A 19254-nucleotide genomic window follows, 5' to 3' on the forward strand; every position below is an offset into this window, starting at 1 on the left:
TTTTATGAAGACTAAACGAGTTAATATTTATGAAAACGATGAGAACAGTGCCTGGCATATAGTAAGTGCTAAATAAGTGTTCATTTAATAAATAAACATAGTGGAATGAGTTGTTTAATATGTTCCTTTCAAATATAAGTTCCAACTTATTGTTTTATGTCACTGAGGTGAATTATTGTGGCACTAGATGTCTGATGCACAAGACTGGAGTAAGGAAGGCATTACTATCCACTATTATTACTACTGTTGGTACCTAACGTTTATGGACTGTTTGCTCTGTGTCTGGCACTGTAGTCAAAACTTTATAGGCATTGTCTAATGTAATCTTTACAAGTCTTAGAAATAGATACTCTATTGATACTCATTCCTCAGATGAGGAAAAGGATGCTCAGAAGGGACTAAACAATCTGCCCAAGGTAACAGCCAGGAAGTGCTGATTCAATCCCAGGAGATTTGAGGAGCATTCCAAGTTCTGGATCATTTGAGGAGTTCGCACGATAGTGACTGGGAACTAAGGCAAAGAGATGGGGACAGTATGATGGCCATGGAAATGTGTCTTTCAGATTTTTGCCTGTAGGTGGGGTTTGAGTACCACCTCCACCCCCCCCCCCCCCACACACACCCCTTGAGGGTGGGCTAGACTCAGTGACACATTTCCAAAGATAAGAGTATGGAAAGGGAAAAATAGTAACTCTACAGGGGAAAGACTTGGCAAGCACTACCTTGGGCAAGTAGTATAATATCACCAGTGATGTAATATGGATTTGCTGTCCCCCCTGACATAAGGTGATGAATAGGACACTTCACTTCTGCCATATTCTTTCCCAAAACCTATAACTCGAGTCTAACGGTAAGAACAACAGCAGACAAACCCAGATTGTGGGACATTCTACAGGGTGCAGGGCACTACTCCTCGAGACGGTCAAGGTCATAAAAAACAAAGAAAGATGGAGAAACTGTCATAGATCATAGGAGACAGGGAGAAATAACAACTAAATGCAATGTGGTATCTGGACTAGATCCTGGACCAGGAAGAGAACATTAATGGAAAAGCTGGTAGGATCCAAATAATATCTGAAGTTTGATTAATAGTAATGTCAGTTTCTTAGTTGTGACAAATGTACCATGTGTTCAAATGTACAAATGTGAAAATGTAAGGTGTTAACAATGGGGGATATTGGGTGGGAGGTGTACTATCTTTGCAACTTTTCTGCAAACCTAAAATTATTCCTAAATGAAAAGTTTATTTATTTTTTATTCCTAAATTAAAAATGCCTCCAGAAATTGTGATTTGATTGGTCTAAGATATGGCCTGAGCTTTGGAATTTTTATAAGATCCATGGGGATTCTGATGTGCAGACAAGTTTAGGAAACCATTGATCCACATTCTTAAGAGCTACTGAGTTGAGTGGTAAAGCCAGTTTCTTTTAAGTAAAGTCACAAGGGGCAGCTGCTTTAAGGTGGCTCTACCCCTGAGCTACTGGTTCCATCTCTGTGATGACGGTACAGTGGTTCTTTCTGGAACAGCACTCCTTGCAAATTTACTCTCACATTTATCCTCAGAAACAGGACCTTATCTCTTTGGTGGGACACTCTAATGTACTGGTTAGATTAATCCTAATCTCCTATTATGTTGGCTAAGTGGGTATTCAGACCTACCTTTGGAGAACCAAACTAAATGGAGTCACTATTGTCAGGGACAAAATGTACATGGTCAATACAGGCATATAAAGGAAATGTAAACTAGACTTACAGGAATTTACAGCTCTTCTCAGAAATCAGAAGAGGACACTAGCCAATCCTCAAACTCCAGGTCTGTTCATGCCAGCTCTGGATTTCCTTGTTCCCCTCACTCAGCTCCCCTGATCCAAATGAGAAAGAAGACCACTGGGCAACCAGTCAGCTGAAAAAGACAAATAACTTCCCTGTGATCCCATAAAAATCCCTTAGTCTGTGAGCAACTCAGAACTCATTGCTCCCAGAGTCTTGAGTTTCCCAGTTTGCATGCAGGTCAAAGCCTTGCAATAAACTCATCCTTCTGCTTTGTTTTATTCAGCGGGCAGAGTTTGGTTTTTGACACCTTCTAGCATGCAAGGAATTTATTCCTGAGGAGCTGGGTGAATGAAACAGCCGTGAATCAGTTAAGTGCCTAGTGGGAGGTGACTATTTAAAGGTTTTTTGAAGAGGACCTGTGGGCAATGAGAGGCTTCTCCTGTAACAGACCTCCCAGGTTAGCTCATTTAATTTCTTTACATTTGGGTTCAGTGTTTTCTGGCAGCAGGGCGCTTCACAGACTAGTCATCTCCCTCCCTCACTAGAAGCGTAGTGGCTACCATAATGGATGCTGGAGGTGCCCTGCCCAGATCCCAGTTACTCTTTGCTGGCAGGTGTACCAGTTTCCCAGATGCTGAGCTTGCTGTGGCTCACAGGTTACACCTGTCATTTCTCCTGAGCCCTGCTCTTGACTGACAGGGCCCACCTCCCCTGAGATGCCTGGCTGTTTCCAGGCTGCCCAGGGACTGACTGATACAGAGCTACCTCCTTGCCTCAAGGCAGGATGAACTGTGATGCAACCCACACTCCAGAGCTGAGGATCAGACTGCTAGTCCACAGCTGAGATGGCATCCTTGCCAGGCTCTTACCCCTGCCCCATCCTGTTCCTCTCATGTTATTACAGGCTGACCTGAAAATCCTTTCTCACTGAATCACTTGCACTCATATTCCACTACAACCAGGGAATCAGACTTACATCAGCCCGCATCCTGTTCCAGGCGGTGACTGAGGGGACAGCAGATAGGGTCCTCCAGTGGCCTCCCACTCCAAGGATGCTCACCAGCTGGCCATCCCTGTCTAGCTGGGAGCCCCTAGTAAGTCATGTCCTCTCACTGGGTCTCAATTTCTCCATCCACAGCTACCTCCTATTGGGCTCCCTGTTTCCGCTCTTGTTTCACCCCAATCCAGAGTGATGTTGGAAAAAGATAAGGCACATCACGTCAGTCCCCTTCATAGAACTCTCCAGAGGCTTCCAGTACTCCCCCACCAAAAGCCAGACCCCTCACCAGGCTGTGCAGTCCTCGCTGATCTGGCGCTTCCTAACTCCCGGCCTCGTTTCACACCCCATCTTCTCCAACAGCTCTGGCCACTTGCTACTGAAAACACACCATCCTTCCTGAAATACTAGCCCCCACCAAGATGGTGCCTTCTTCTCCGGAGCTTGACTGCCATCCCCTCAGAGAGGCCCGCCCTCACCCCGTCTCACATTTCCACTTCACACTATTTTAATCTCCTGTTTAGCCCCTGTTCCATCTGATGTGGTTCTTGTCTGTCTGCCTGTTTGTTGGATGTCTGTCTCCTCCCACTAAAACGTTATCTCCACGTGAGATCTTGCCTGACTTGTTCACTCTGTTTCCCCAGTGCCTAGAGCAGCACTAGGCATGTAATAGATGCTCAGTAAATACATGGGGGCGACAGAAGGAGGGAGGGAGGGAGAGTCGACGGTGCTTTGAACTCCAACGCCACAGCACGAGGATCTGAACCCACTGATGACCTCGGAGGCCCAGGAGGCTTTGCCAGGCTGCCTATAAATCATAGAACAAAGAGACCACCCTTGCCCCACAATGGCACCCCTCTGCCAGCATGCCCCCTCGAGGTCTGTCCCAATCCCTGTCTTTCTGGCCAAGTCCTCGCTGCTCTTTCTGGTTCAGGGAAGCCCAGCTTTGGCAGGACTCAGCATGCCCTACAGTCCACACTGGCCTCTCTTGAGCAGGGTGGGCTGCCCTAGATTTCTTGCTCAGCTCCATGGAAGCTCAGAGAGGCCGCAGGGCATCCCCATTACCCCCAGCAGCTGCTTCACAGAGGCGTATCCGTAGCTCATGTCAAGGACCCCCAGTGCCCACAGTGATTGCTGGCTCCACAGAGCGAATGAAGTCATTTGCATCAGTCTCCAGGGTTGCTAATGGCAAACTCTGCAAGTCGACTCCTCTAGAGGCCCCTGCCTGCTCTTCCAGGGCTCTGAGGGCCTTGCCTCTTCTGGAACAATGACTGTGGATTGAGGCAATCAAGGTCAGAAAAGTGCACGCGGGCCCCAACTCAGGCTGGCAGGCAGGTCTGCAAACAACCAAATTATCCAGTTCAGAGCGAGCGCTGGCTGCTGAGAAAGGGTCATTTGGGAGGCCGCTGACTGCGATGTGGATCCAGGTGTCCTCTAGGGTAGGAGCCTGTAGATGGCTGCAGGCAGCAGAACTGACCTTTACCCCAGGGTGGGGGTCAGAACTCTAAGACAGCTCTCAAGGTTCCCACATAGCTCTGTGTGTAATCTCCTCTCACTGAGTGTGGGCATTTGTGAATAGGACAGGATGTCACTCTGTGATTAGCTTATGTTCAATGGAAAAGGGTAAAGTGATTCTGCAGGTGTAATTAAGGTCCCCAATCAGTTGATTTTAAGATCATCAAAAGGGAGATTTTCTGGGGTGGGCCTGACCTAATTAGGCAGAAGCTCTTAAACCAGGGAGCTGGCCCTCCCTGAAGAAATTCTCCTGCTGGCCTCGAAGAAGTAACCTGCAATGCTGTGAGAGGGTCTGCAAGGGGGCTGTGTGGCAAAAGGACCCGAGAATGGCTCCTGGCGACCAGCGAGCCAGGAATCAGCCCTACAATGCAAGAACTGAATCTGTCAACAACCCGAATGAGCTTGGAAGAGGACCTCAGGCTCCAGATGAGGATGCAGCCCAGCTGACCCCTGGACGGCAGCTGTGAGACCCTGAGCAGAGAGCCCGGCCACAGGGTGCCCAGACCCTTGACCCATGGAATGTGTGAGATGTTTTAAGCCACTAAGTTTGAGGTAATATTGTTTCACAGCAATAAATAAGGAATACACCTGGGTTCCAGAGAGGCCCCTGTGGGTTCCCGGTGCTGCCTCCCCCAAGTCAGAGGGCTTCTACCTGCTCTTGTCTCCCTCCACTCCTCTGCTTAGGGAAGGCTCACGGGTATCGCAGTGTAGTGTGGAGGTTCCACTTAGCAAGCGTTATAACAAAGTCACAACAGTGTCCTTACTTGTGAGTGAGGGGGTTGAGTTGAAGGCTTCGCAACATTTCTTACAGCTCAACATTCCATGATTCTACAATGTAATACCACCCCTGGTGGCACAGGGGTGGCATGGCACATTGAGTGGTTCAAAAGGCCCCAGAGCTGGGATCTAAGATGGGATTCAAAACTAGGTGTGAATGACCCAAGGCACTCTAACCTTCATTCTCCATTAAAGCACTTTGGATTGTACCATTTAAATGGCCTCTTTGGACCCATGGCGTGAAATTTACACTCACTGATCTATACCAGGGCATTTTCCATCAAAGACCTCTTGTTTTGGTTCTTTCAAGTCCAACTTTAATTTGTTTTTGTCCCATGAGGGGTGGAGAGTTTCTGCCACTCACCAGTACTGACTCCAGAGCAGCAGAGTTCATACTGGCACTGACGCTCTATCGATAATGTTTTTCAAAGTGGTAGCAGGGTTCCCATGAAGTCCGATATAATGGCTCTAAAATGGAGCTGTGCAGCAGCGTTTTGCACCCCACATGCTCCCCTTTATATTTTTTTGCCATCTGGAGGCTGAAGTTCTGTGTTGACTGCTGTGGTATACTCCCTGGGACTGCAGGAGCTGCTGACTCCTTCCCACTCCCCTGCTGGCAGGCTGGAATTAATTATTCCCTCTCCTGTTCCTCACCCCACGCCATTTTATTTTTAAAATATTAACAACGGTAAAGTGGGACTTACATTTTTGTCTGATGCTTAAAAACAAACCATTTGATCCTGTTTGCTTGGGGCTCATGGGTGAAATCAGCCTTAAAATCACAAGATGCCACAAAGAGATGATTCTCCGATTCCTTTAGTAGGAAACCGGAAGTAGCAGGACCTGCCAAAACCCCGGACAGATACTGGTTGGAGGAGCACAGATCATGGGTGGGTGTGAGCTGAAGGTGTTTAAGGATCCGGAGATTCAAAGATGTAGTGAGCTCGGAAAAAGCGGTCACAGGGCTCAGGGTAAGGGGGGCCTGGAGGATGTGAGGGACAGTCCACTATCCTTAGAGAGGGTTTGCAACACTGAAGGAACAGGAGTTAACTCACTAGAGGCAACTTGAGAACTGGGCTGGGGTTACAGTGAGTGGAGCTTAGACTTGAAAATGGACCTGGATTAGAATCTTAGCTCTGTCATTTTCAAGCTGAGGGACTAAGGTAATTTTACTTACCTTAAATTACTCACTGAATCTCAGTTTTCTCAGCTGTAAAATGAAACAAATAATACCTTGTAGGTTGTTATGGGAATCAAATGAGATGATGTATGCAAAAACCTTAGCTTAATGCCTAGCAGACGGGTGCTGAATAAATGGTACCCAGCTGGAGCCCAGTGAATACATGTTGAATAAATGAAGGGCTGAAATATCAATGTGCCAAAGCTGGAGACAGCTGTTTTGATGCTTGGGGTGTCTGGAGATGACAAGTTGCAAAATCGTAGCAGCCATTCTTGATGCTCCACCTGTATCACCTTGGTACTCACCTCTCCTGTATAGTCTGAGAGCCTCTATGACAAGCATCTATGACTCGGTGCCTTGGGGATTTCTCCAGTCTCAGGAGTAGGCTTAGCCTCTTACTGGGCTGGGTGCAAGTTTACACTCCTGGGAAGAGCCCTTAGCCACTGAAGGATGGGAGTTGGTACATAAATACCCTAAATTCCTTGCCCTTCAGGTGGGGTAATTCAGGCATATTGTGTACTCCCTCTGAGAGAGGTCCTAGCAGGACTGAACCCCAGCAGGTGATACCCTGCACTCTGATGTCCCCTGTATTTGCTTCTTTCCCACCCCATCTAGCTCCCCTGCTCACTGATCACTGCTTCCTAGGATTATCTCCCAAATAAAGTATGTGCACCACATCCTTCTCTCAGGGTCTGCTTCTGGGAGGACCCAACTTAAGAGAGCATTCCGATTAAAGAATTTTGAAGGCTTTACATTTTTAGTTTCTTTTGTTTTTTTGCTTTGGGGTTTCAGTAACCTGAAGCCGGCAGAGGATTGAACAAGTGGACAGCTCTTCTGCCCAGGGTGTGATCCTAGGAGTCTGCCATCTGATATCTGAAGTGATTTGAGAAAATGAACAGCCAGGTCTCAGAATGGTCTTTGAGAGTGCCTGACTAGATAGCTGGGTGAGCCGGGCGTTGTCTGCTAATCTATGGAAGAGTTAAGATGAAGGCTCTCGTGGGTCTGCTGTGAGGCCCCGATGCAGGTGCCTGGTTTGTTTCCGTGACGCAGCAGCACAGCTGAAAAGGCTTCAGGGTTTTTTCCACTGTCTCATCCCTCGGGTTCCCATTTCCAAAGCACTCTTTGGATAAAGGGTTGGCTGAGGATTGTTTCTAACATTACGGGGAGATCTTGAAATTATAGGAGAAATCAGGGTTTTCTTAAACAGGAGGGACTTCTGGAAGGACAGAAAAAAAACTTCAAATACAACTGCTTTTGCCGAGACAAGCTCAAGTGAAATTTCAGATAAAGAAAAATCATCACAAAACAGTAGGAAACTGATATTTTTTTCCAGTTTGAGCCCAGAAAGTCTTACTCATCCTCAAAGTTCGGAGCAGAAAATTTTCCCTTTGACTTTCCCTGAATTTACCAGACATCTGGGTCTGTGACTGCTTAGGTGCCTTGGAGAGATGCAGCAAGGTGTTCCAGGTGCCCTCTTGACCCAAGGATATCCAAAACTTAAGTCCAAGGGCTCCAAATCTGGCTGAGGAAGGAATTGGAAGGCTGACAGTGGCAGGGTAATAATAACGCATGCTCAGGTTTCCTGCTTTGTGGAATGTAGTGGAAGTTATGCAGGCCCAGGATGGACAGGTAGAGCCTAGAGCCAGCCTATGGCAGATGGACGGGCTTTCTGTGACTTACGCTCCCAAGACTGGGGGGCTGTGGTAGATATTTTTACAAAAATGGCTGTAATAATTCCCCTCTCAGTATCCATAATCTGGGGGTGCCCCTCCCACACTGATTCTGTACTTGGCCACGTGACTTACTTTGGCCAATGGGACAATAGCAAATGTGGCCTCACCAGACTTGAGAAGTGCCTACACCTGGTGGCTTGCCCTCTTGTGCTGTTTTTGAATGGTATGTGGTCTAGTCACCCCTATTGCCCCAGCCAAGAGCCAGCACCAACCGTCACTCATGAAAGTGAGGATGTCGTGGACCAACAAGACTCCAGCCAATCGACCAGCTGAATAAAGAACCGCCTAGGTCACCCACAGACCCATAAGCGGTAAGAAATAGTTGTTTCAAGCCGCTAAGTTTTAGGGTAAATTGTTACCTAACAAAGACCAACTGTTCCAGGGTCTCCCAGCTGTCACTGGCACCTGAATGACATGAAGACACACCCCTCCCTCCACTTCATCGACTTCACCCCACTACGCCACCACTGAGGGGGCGGGAAGAGAGCTCAAACCCTGATGAGCCACCAGTAGAAATCTCAGGATGTTTTCATATCACTTTATAGCTGTTGCAAATATCTCAGAATATCATATTCTCAGCACCACTTTGAAATTATGGTAGTTATTGGACCAAATATTATTTAATGCTTAATTTTTAAAAGATTATATATTGCTATCCACAATTTAAATATTTTTATAACTATACTTTAATATAATTGGTTTCCTATTAAATCCTTTGTATTTTATTTTATACATTAAAAAATACCACTCTGCAAAGGGATCCAAAGGCTTCCTCAGACTGCCAGGAGGGTCAGTGGGAAGAACAAAAAAGCTAACTCTATTCAGATTAAAATAAGAAAAATACCCCGAAACTTGGTTGGTCTATTTAAGGCAACCAATCTTGTCTCCAAATACTGACATAACTTAAGAAGACTAGGAACAGTTGTGACAAGATAACCCAGGAAACTTCTAGCTGTATCTGATTCTGGCAGGATCACAGAACCACCAAGAATGCCACAACTTTGGTAAGCAGTGGAAACAAACTCAAATGCCTACAGGTGTTGGGAAGATAATACAGATGTATGGACTGAAGCAGGTATATGAAGACAAGTGGTGTTAGGCTCTGTGGCAAATTGGAGAAGAAATACTCTGCCTTAAGTCATTCAGATTTAAGATGTTTGCAAACTCAGCATTGGCCAAATGAAACAAGTTTGTGGATAGTATTAAGCCTAGGGGTCATTAGCTTGTCATCCACGGATTAGGAGCAAAACTGAACATCTGTTCAATCTTCATCCTCTGAGCTGGCTCTGCCATCAACTTAAGTAGGTAGGTGATGTTTTCCAGGGCAATCAAATTTCTTAGGCCTCAGTTTGTATATCCACAAAATGGTTACTTTTTAAAAAATCATCTTCCTTTCCAGAGCTGTCATGAAGTTAAAAAATTAGATCACATTGGAGAAACAACTTGTAAAAAAAACCCAAAAAAATATCTTTAAACAAATGCAAGTGTTTGGTAAGTGACCTGATAAAAATTGTCTGTGTACATAGGACACATAATATGGCTTATTATGTCAACCTTGAACCTGGTTCTTCCCCCAACGGAACTGTGTGGCTCCAGCACATAAGACATACTGTTCCGTGATGCTCCACACCATTGGTGTGGAGCTTGGCATTCATTCAATTCATTGGTGTAAGCTTGGCACCTGGCCCAAGCTGGACCAATCAGAGCCTTTCCCTGAGATTTTTTAACATGGGGTACAGAAAATGGCAGTCCCTTTTCTATAGTGGATGTGCAAGGAGTACAAATTAGGTGTCCATGTTTCTGATATATAGAGGGAGGAAATGACTTTTTAACAAGAGAAAATGAAGTCAGTGTATAGAAAGAAGCACAGGGAGGAGGCAGCACGAGAGCCTTGGTGGTGCTTGACTCAACTCGACTCAACCCTGAGTTGTTCCTGAATTCCAGCAACCTCTCTGCCCTTCCCATGGTTTGACTGTTTAACATTTACTCAGGTTCTTTGAGCAATCAAACATCTCCATTTTTGCCTAAATCACTTATATTTGGGTTTTTCTGTCATGTGCAAAACCCAAATAGACATAAGCAATATAGCCAATCATTTCAGGATGCTCTACCTGGCAGCTCAGAATCATGAGAATGTTCCTAAAATGCTTTTATAAATGTTGGGTTACCATTTGAGGCTGGAGACCTCTGAGGGGAACAGCAGACTGAGAGATTTCCTGAGCAGGCTGTGGGCCTGTGCTGGAAAGAAAATTTGGAAAAGATGAGGCAGAAGTGGCAAGAAAGCACAATGCAATAAAAGAGCACTGAACTGTGAGTCAGGAGCCCAGGCTGTAATGCTCACACTGTGACTTTGGTAAGCAATTTATCTCTGGGCCTAGTCATTTGTCATTTTCTAAAAAGTGCTAATTTGTATGTTCTGCCCTAGCAACCCAAATCTATAATTCTATGTAAGATGAGTGCTAAAAAGAAGGGTGATGTGAGCCATCAGGATCTTTTCCCCAAGGGCAATTGGTGCTCTGATCCAGAGCAGAAAACAAAAGATTGCAGGATGAGTGGGAAAGGGTCAGGCCCCTTCTTGCACCTGTGGCAGTTTATTGAGGAGCCCAAAGCAAAAGCAATGGGAACTGCTTTATCCTTTGCACAGTGGGTACCATTTTCTCTCTGGTGTCCTTCAGAGGTTGCAGGCTCGGACTGCAGAAAGAAGGGACTATCCTGTCATTTGGTGAGATTTTATACTTTGTTAACTTTTGGGAGCAAGATTCTGGGAGCCAGAGATTGAGTCATTGTTGCAGGGGAAAAAAGATAACAAAGAGCCCTATGGCCCCCACACACAACCCCCGTCTTCATTCTGTGGACACTAGTCTTCCTCATCCTTCAAACTCATTCTGATGGACAATAGCATCCTTATAACTAGGTCAGAAGAGTGAGTGGAGACTTCTATCCAGTGCCCCAGGACAGCACTTCTCTCTCTAAATACCTAGTCACAGCCTTTGTAAAGCAGAGAAGAGGGGAAACACCTCATCCTCATCAGACCAGTTCAAGATCAATGTGAACACTTGAAGGAGCTACTAAAGATCTCTAGGATATTGGTTCTCAAACTTGAGCATGCATCAGAATCACCTGGAGGTGATGGAAACAGAAAACTCTTCCCCCATCCCTAGAGTTTCAGACAGTAGGATGGTGTGGGGCCTGAGAATTGCATTTCTAACAAACTCTTGGGTGATGCTGATGCTGCTGGTCCAAAGATCACAGTTTGAGAACCAATGTCCTAGAGTAAGGAGCCACTGATTCTGAAGGGTCAGTAATATTGCACTTGGGATCTTAAATTCAAACTCAAGTTCCCTCTTTTATTAGCTGTGTGGAAGGAGGATCCATTCTCTGCCTCTCAGACTCATTAATTCCTCCCTTGTCCCTTAAAATAGGAACCTTCACTCTTTGGGAAGATTAGTATTAGGAAGATGGTTTCCACCATCCCTTCCACCCCTTTCTTTATTTGCCCTTCTAACCCCCAGCTTAAGTGCTCTGTGAGATGGGAAATGGGCAGTAAGCACGCATACCTCAGTCCTCCACTTGGCTTTTTCTTTTTCTTGCTCATAGCAAGGTTGCATTTTCTGCTCCTCCAAGCTGCAAATCTTCTGCGCCTTGGAAGGGGTGAGTGGGGGAGTAGGGGCAGGACCTAAGGTATTCTAGCTGTGCCTGACTACACTTATCTCCATAGCTCTTCCTCCTTTGGTGGCTCTCCATGTCTAGACTTGGAGAAGGACTAGAAGTAGAACTAGTCTGATTCTGGCTGCTGGTTCTAACCATTTTCTCCCAATCAAGCTTTGACAAAAATCCTGATATTTTCATCACTAACGTATATATCAGTTGGTTCATGGAGGTGGAGAGAGGCAGCAATTAGCACCTTAGTAGGACCTTGACCAAACAGTATCCTCTCTGAGTCAAGTGTGGAAAATTATGTTCACTATTTAGGAGGTTGTGTAGAAATTAAATATAATACTACTAGCTACAATGGACAGTAATATAACAAGTAGAACATAGTAGGTGCTCAAAAGACAGTGTGGATTTCAAAAATCTTTCCCAGCAAGCTCTCTTGTCCTGTAAGCCTAGATTTGCAGGAATTCTCCCAAAATTTGAGGTCATTGCTGCATAGAGAATTGTTTTGGGAGCATTTTCCAACTTTGGACAGGAATCATTCTGTGAATGCAACCTAGGATCATACATTTTGCAGTTCACATAACTTGCTCTGTTATATATATTTTATATTTATTGGTTTATATGAATATAGCTAAAGGTTTTGACAATGAGGTGATGCATGTAGGAATCTTGTACCTAAAGCTGGCTGCAAGCAAGAGTCTGTGTTTGCACCTGTCTGCCTATATATTGTGTGCACACACAAAAACACACATGCAGTATTTACTAAGGAACCCAACACTCCCCGACAAAAAACATTACACTCAATACAAAATGAAGCCAACAGATGCAGCTTCAATAACGGTTGACTAAATAGCTCACAGCAGAATTATTTTTCTTAAGCTAAAGAAGGGTATTTTTGCATATCATTTCTTTTTAACTCCTCAAGGACCCTAACACCCAATGCATTAAGCAAGAGGGGGACCAGTGTTTCATTAAAGCATAACCTGAGCTTCTTCATCTCCAAAGTTATCCTGAAAGTCACAAAGCCAAAGCAGAGATGCAATTCAAAGGTATTTTAAAAACCCTCCCACAAATAGAAAAAATCAAAGACTGTTGACACATTTTCCCATTTTATCATGCATGCTGCTCAAGCTAAAAAATAGTATGATGGCAGGACCTGTTACTTCTTTAAGCAAAATCCACATTATAAAGAGGAAAAGAAGCATATGGCCTGCAATAAGAACACTGGAAATCTGGCACGGCAAACAGCAGACAATGGAACATGATAACAACAGTTCATTCTTCTCTCCCAAGTGGAGGTAACAATACTTCACAAGCATTAGCTCAGAGTCACATAGCAACTACAGGACGTATGCATGGCAGCTATTGCTTTCTTTGTACAGATATGAAAACTGAAGCTCAGTTCAAGTTAGGTAAGTTGGTCAGGGTGATACAACTGAAGTGGCAGAGACGGGCCAAGTATGCAGCCCTCTGACTCTAAATTCTTCATTAGCATTTTAGCCCCTGATGCATAGGTGATAAATCCAGTGCCCCATGAGTTTGTCTGGATATTTAGTTTCTCCAGGTAGTTCATACCACCACATCTCACCTGACTTTTTAGTCCGCAGGACTGAGTTGTTTGGATTTTGCTGACTCATGTTCTACATATCAGGAGCATACTTTCTATTAGAAGATCTCAACGGACTGTGTGCGACTCGTGGGAAAATTCATGAGGTGGTGGGGAGAAACATGGGCTTTGCAGTCAGAGACAAGAATTCCAAATGCTTTTAAGGTTGCCATGGAAATTAAATGAGATAATGTATGCCAAGGGTCTAGCTCAGCATACTATGGGCATTCAATAAGTTAGTTACTTTTTTCTTATGGTCAACAAGTGGTGCCTCCATTCTCAGCTGGAGAATGGAGGGCACAGAGTAACTGACCAGTGGTTTTAAAGTTGTTTCATAAGAAGGACTGGGGGGAAAAGTGCAACATTCAATGCTCCATTGGTAATGGCTTTTTCTCAGTGATAAATGGGACTGATTTACCACATCATGCCTCAGTTTATTTTTCTCTCCTAGGCAAGAGGACACTGGATGTTTGAAAGGATAGGTTAGAAATTGATGTGTTTGGAGGACATTTTCTAGGAAGCCAAACGAACATGGAGAGCTTGTATACACCATGCCACCAATTCTAACAGAGAAGCAGCAAATATGTGGCCTCAAAGACAAGAGATGGCTGAAGCCACCAATCTACTTCCCTGGTGACTATATGTCTCAGTGAACATGTGAAGAGGGGCATCAAAAATATTCTTTCCATATTAATGAAAAGTAAAGAATTTTGACTGCATTATTTTATATACGTTAAACAGCTTTGTTTTATGTGTGAAATTGACCTAAATAGGTCATAGGCAATGGTTCTTCATTTCTTTATATAAACCTGTTTTTAGCAATGCTTTTCACGAGACTCTTCAGATCCTTCATTGGCATTTTAGCCCCTGATGCACAGGTGATAAAACAGCAGGTCAGAAAAACAACTTATTTGCCAAAGTTTGGCAGCTAGTTGGGATGAACAAAAGTGCTTCCTTGGGACATAATTTTATTCCAACATTTAGGGTGAATCTGTATTCCCAAGTTGTTCTGATCATAACATCTGACCAATTAAAGAAGGAATTACTTACAGTGGTAGAATTCTTTTCTCTGCAAAGGGGTAGCTGGTATCCCCACTCACCCATTCTTTTCCTGTATAGCTGGTGTGTGACAGGAACTGTTATAGGTACTGAGGATTCAAAGATGGTTAAGATATTGCCCTTGCTCTCAAAGACTTTTATATTCTGTTAAGGAAGAGAAATGCATAAGTACATAATTACAAAGCAATGTGATAAATGGGAGCTTTGCTCCTTGGTAAGAAGAGGTAAATTTTGAAAAGCAAGAGCTGGGAAACTAATACATTCTTCTATCTGATCCTGAATCTGTAAACTTGTTTAATGATAGGGAGTTTTCAGAGGAGGAACGTGGATTGGCTCGGGAGGTACTGTCATCCAAAAGATGCTGCCGCTTCTCTGTCATTCTGTTCTTGCATTGCTTCACGAATTTTATAGTTGGGACTAGGTTTTCTAGCCTAGGAGATACCATGTTTCTTGAAGCTTGACCCGTTCTCCGCATGAGTGGTGGGGAATGGTCTATATAGGGAGGGACTGGGATACTGGAATATAACATGTTCTGAAAGGAAATTTTAGCAATACTGCCACATAAATAGAGGCAAATTTATACAAGGGCATATCTTAGATATTTACTAAGTTCCTTGATGGCTGAGGCTGGTTCTTAATTTACATTCTGTTTATGACAGCAACCTTTCCATGGACACTGATCACTCAGTAGAAACCTTTAGTCAATTGCATATTTGGACAGACAGCCAAGTTCTTTTCTAAGTTGGGTTAATGTCTTAGAGTCTAAAAGGGATTCTATGTGAAACATGTCTTCTAAAATAATACCTCAAAAAGGGATGCCCATCAAAATACACGGAGGGCAGAATCATTCATGTTTTATTCACTGCTCTATCTTCAGTAACCAGTACTATGTTTTCCTGGCACATGACAGATGCTCAATAAATATTTGTTGAATTAATTAATTAGTGAAGAGTGCCATAAGGACAGCTGATTTATGTTTGAGGAATACAGGAATAGTCATCTTGAAACTGGAAAAAGTAGATATATTCAACAATTTCTCAGGCATAAATTAGGAAAACTATCTTGATTTCTAGTGTTATCATGAAGTTATAATGGACTTTCCTATTAAAATAAAAAAAAATCACTCTACAGGACTACTGCATATTGAAATCATTTGCCAGTGTTCTTTCTAGCAGGCTTACTGGCATTTATTTCCTTCTACTTTCTGTTTATCAACAGAAAAGCTGCAGTGTGATTTACCTGTAACTAGCTGTCAGACCAACCTTAGACTAACTTCAGGGAAATTTAAGAAATATACTGTTTTGCAATTTGTCAGTCACTATTCTATGAAATTGTACAAAACATGAATAAAGGTGATCAGCAGTTTGGTCTGAGATTTTCCATGGAAGGAAATTCTGTTCAACTTGTAGGACTCTGGGCTGAATTGAGAGATTTCTCTAGAATAGGAATGAGGCAGGAGTACAGGGTGACTCTAGCCTCAGGGGGCACCTAAGAGGCTTCCACTTTCTTACATGTTGTCATCAGTAAAGGACAGAAACCACTCATTCAAGCCTGCAGGCATGAAAAGTCATCTCCTAAGTTCAAAATCTGTAACTAGGGTCATTTGGATGTAGGAAGTGATGGGGAAGCAGGGACCAGATGGTCATTTTGTCAGACCTACCATTCTAGCAGGAAAATAACATTGCTCTTCAAGTATAAAATGGACCATCTTCAAGTATAAAATGAGGTGAGTCAGCAGAAAGTGCAAACAGTCTCAACTTAAGACCTGAGAATTAGCCATCTTTGGGTAATAGGAACCAAATCAAATCAACAACAAAAACCCCCAAATAGAATAAAAGATAAGTAAGTTCTTTTAGTTTTCCCTTCACAGGGATCATAATTCAGCTTCTTTTACAAGCTAAGAGGATCAAATTTATTTTTCCATGACCACAGAAAGCAGTTCATAAACCTAGCGCAGCTGTCATTCAGTACCAATCCGGTGTGAGCATTGTTAATTCACTTTGAGTTTCACCAGAATGGTTGTTAGGCATTTAAAAGGAAGCGCTAACCCTTAAACAGGATTTACCCCATCTCTTTTTGGGAATACAGATTTGTTCTTCTCATCAGTTGATCACTACTGAAGCTAACCTCTGTGAGTCAGCAGTAAGAAAATCAGTTAGCAACTCCCCTTGTCAATGCTTTACTGTGATGGAAAGATGCTGAAATCTGCAGCAAGAATGAGTTTATAGCAACAAGGAGAACATGGCTTTTCTGGAACTTGTGAATTTAATTAATAAATATTGTACCGCCAACTGCTAACCTCCAAAATTTATATCTCATAGGCTTTAAAGCTTCCTCCTCTCCTAGTCCCTTGTCCTTGAAGCTTTTTTGTAATGTTATTTTACCATCACCTCTCCATCCTCCAAATTTTATTAGTTTTTGAGCTGGCTACTTAAATCATGTAATTCAGATCATATGGAAATGTTACTTTTTAAGTACTTAAGAGCTCACAGACTCTTTAAAAGCTTCTGTTTCCCCTTTTCTAAGAGGCAGAGGAAAAAAGAGGAATGAGGAAATAGCAGCTAATAAATTGCTTTAAGTCAGACATAAAGACATGATCAAAAGGGGGCCTAGAAAGAAATTTTTTGTAACAGTTAATTAGGTTGAAAAAAGAATTATAAAAAGTTTAGGCAGGTTGTAGAAATAGTCTGTTCCAGACAGCAATAAATCTGAGTGAGAAGGAGGGGAGATCCCCATAGCAGTGATGACTCAGATCAGGGCTTTGAGGAAAAAGTCAGGATTTCTTAAGTCTGACCAGAAAGACTTCAGAAAGATGATGTCAAAGAAATTACTGAGGGAAAAACAGAGAGAGATTGAAGGGGGTGCTGTGGATATAATTAATCTTACAATGAGGGAGGGAGTCAGGTCAGTTACTGAAGCAGTATTAAGGCAGTGCCATCTGAGACCACCAGGTCACTGGCGTCAGACTTACTACCTAGAGTTTTCACCACTGATATCATTGACTTCTGAATGGCATATTGGAAAACATTAGTTCAATTCTGCTGTCATTCTGCAGATGAAGAAACTGAGTTCAATAGAGATTGAATGACTTATTTAAAGAAAATGACAAGCAATTGCTTCAGGGCTAGATCCAGGTCTCCTGGCTCCTGATCAGCATCCTTGCCATCATGCTCAGCTGTCCAACTGAAAGGGAAAAGATATTGCAAAAAAAAAAAAAAAAAAAAAAAAATCATATACATTCTCTGTGCCTTATTTAGCCAGTATGAAAAATGTGGATGATGCAAGAGGTAGCAGAGTATATAGTTAAGAGCTTAGACCCTGGAGTCAGACTGATTACATTTAAATCCTGGCTCTGTTCTGTGATGTAAGGCAAGTTATTTAGGTTTTCTTTGCCTCAGTTTCCTCATCTGTAAAATGGAAATAATAATAGCACCCTGATTATAGGATTGTTATGAAGATTCAGTGAGCTAGTACTGGTAAAAACTTTTAGAATTAGTGGTTCTCTCTTCTCTCCCACAGACCTATTCTGATTAATCACTGCTTTGGGTATCTCTGTTCTAAATCAGATTTATGGCTTACTAAATGTTACCTAAATATCATATATGAAATGTTATCTAATATCATATATGACTCTGGTTTGTATCATTCACTTGGAAATCAGAAACTGCTTGGACTTTTATATTGGGTGAAGTGCTTTGAGATCCTTGTGAAGAAAATTATGTAGAAACAAGTAGCTATTATTACAGCAATGACAGTAATTCTGAAGAGTTCAGAGTGCAGACAGGGTTCTCTGGAAATTTCTCTGAAGCCTCTTTCCTCTTGTAAGAATAATTTTTTAAAACCTCTTCCTCCACTCATCATGTCCTGCTTCCTCAATGCTCTGTCATATCTCCTCCTTCCTACTTAATAACTTGGAAGGCCTTCTGCACTCAGTTTAATAACCACCAGTCTGACCTCCTAAAGCATCAAACGTCACTACCTCCAATTTTGCCCCAGGGAGTCAGCTTAGAAATCAACAAGTTGCCCTAAGGATGTCTCTCCTGCCAGTGTTTTGGTGAAGAACAGATGAGAATAGTCCCTTGACACTTCACAGTGAGAACTGAAATAGCAACAAGATCTATGTCTGCAACTGCCATTTAGTCCTCCACATGAAGCCATTGACTCTTTCAGTTCAGCAGTTCTGTCAGAATTTGGAATTGTGAAGCTCTGCTGTGAGAGTAGTAACCACAAGATTAAAAATGAAATGGGTATAGTTCAGACCTCAAGCAAGCGCTGGAGTGAGGGTAATCAGCAAAAGTCAGCTAGGCTGCTAGGATGGTAGGGAAAGAAATATGATATACTGCCCACCACACCTCAGTTTTTCAAAATTTTACCATAGTATCTTTTCCTTCCTTCCTTCCTTCCTTTCTTCCTTCCTTCCTTCCTTTCTTTCTTTCCTTCTTTCTTTCTCTCTCTCTCTTTCTTTCTTCTTCCTTCCTTCCTTCCTTTCTTTCCTCCCTCCTTCCTTCCTTTTTTTTTCCCCCAGTTTTAGCCACTTGGAGCTGGTTCTATGTGTCATGCTGCCTGAAACATGAACAGAAAACCTGGCATCTTTTTTCATCTATCCAGTCAGTGTATTTGACAGTGCAGAATACTCAGAGGGCCCAAGAGAGTGTTTGCGTGTTTATTATTCAAGTGTACCTGCTGGACACCTCTCATCCCCAGACGCCTGACCCGATTTTCAATCTTCTTGGTAGGCACTCATCTTGAATAATTTGTTCTAGTCAATAACGAAAAATTGAAACCTACAATTAACTTCTGGGTAGGACTTAGAAGCCCATGTATATACTGAAGGGTGGTCTTAATAGATGACTAAATGAGGACTGGTTACTATTTTTTTAATTAATCATCCTTTATGATAACAGTTTGCTCCCCTCTATTTCTGGAAGAATGTAAATTTAATTCCACTCAGTCAATA

General features: G+C 43.1%; 1 protein-coding gene across 3 annotated transcripts in view; it reads right to left on the reverse strand.

Moving 5' to 3' along the window:
• The window catches only part of SNAP25 (synaptosome associated protein 25), an 80324-nt gene that overhangs the window by 56899 nt on the left and 4171 nt on the right, over nucleotides 1-19254 (reverse strand). The window contains exon 1 of one of the 3 annotated variants that reach the window (XM_067707488.1): nucleotides 1754-1862. The exons of the other annotated variants lie outside the window; for them this stretch is intronic. The gene's annotated coding sequence lies outside the window, so the exon portion shown is untranslated. Of the gene's footprint in view, nucleotides 1-1753; nucleotides 1863-19254 lie in introns of those variants that run through there. 3 annotated transcript variants of the gene reach the window in all.

This window comes from Pseudorca crassidens, chromosome 15 (assembly GCF_039906515.1).
Source record: "Pseudorca crassidens isolate mPseCra1 chromosome 15, mPseCra1.hap1, whole genome shotgun sequence".
NCBI lineage: Eukaryota > Metazoa > Chordata > Mammalia > Artiodactyla > Delphinidae > Pseudorca > Pseudorca crassidens.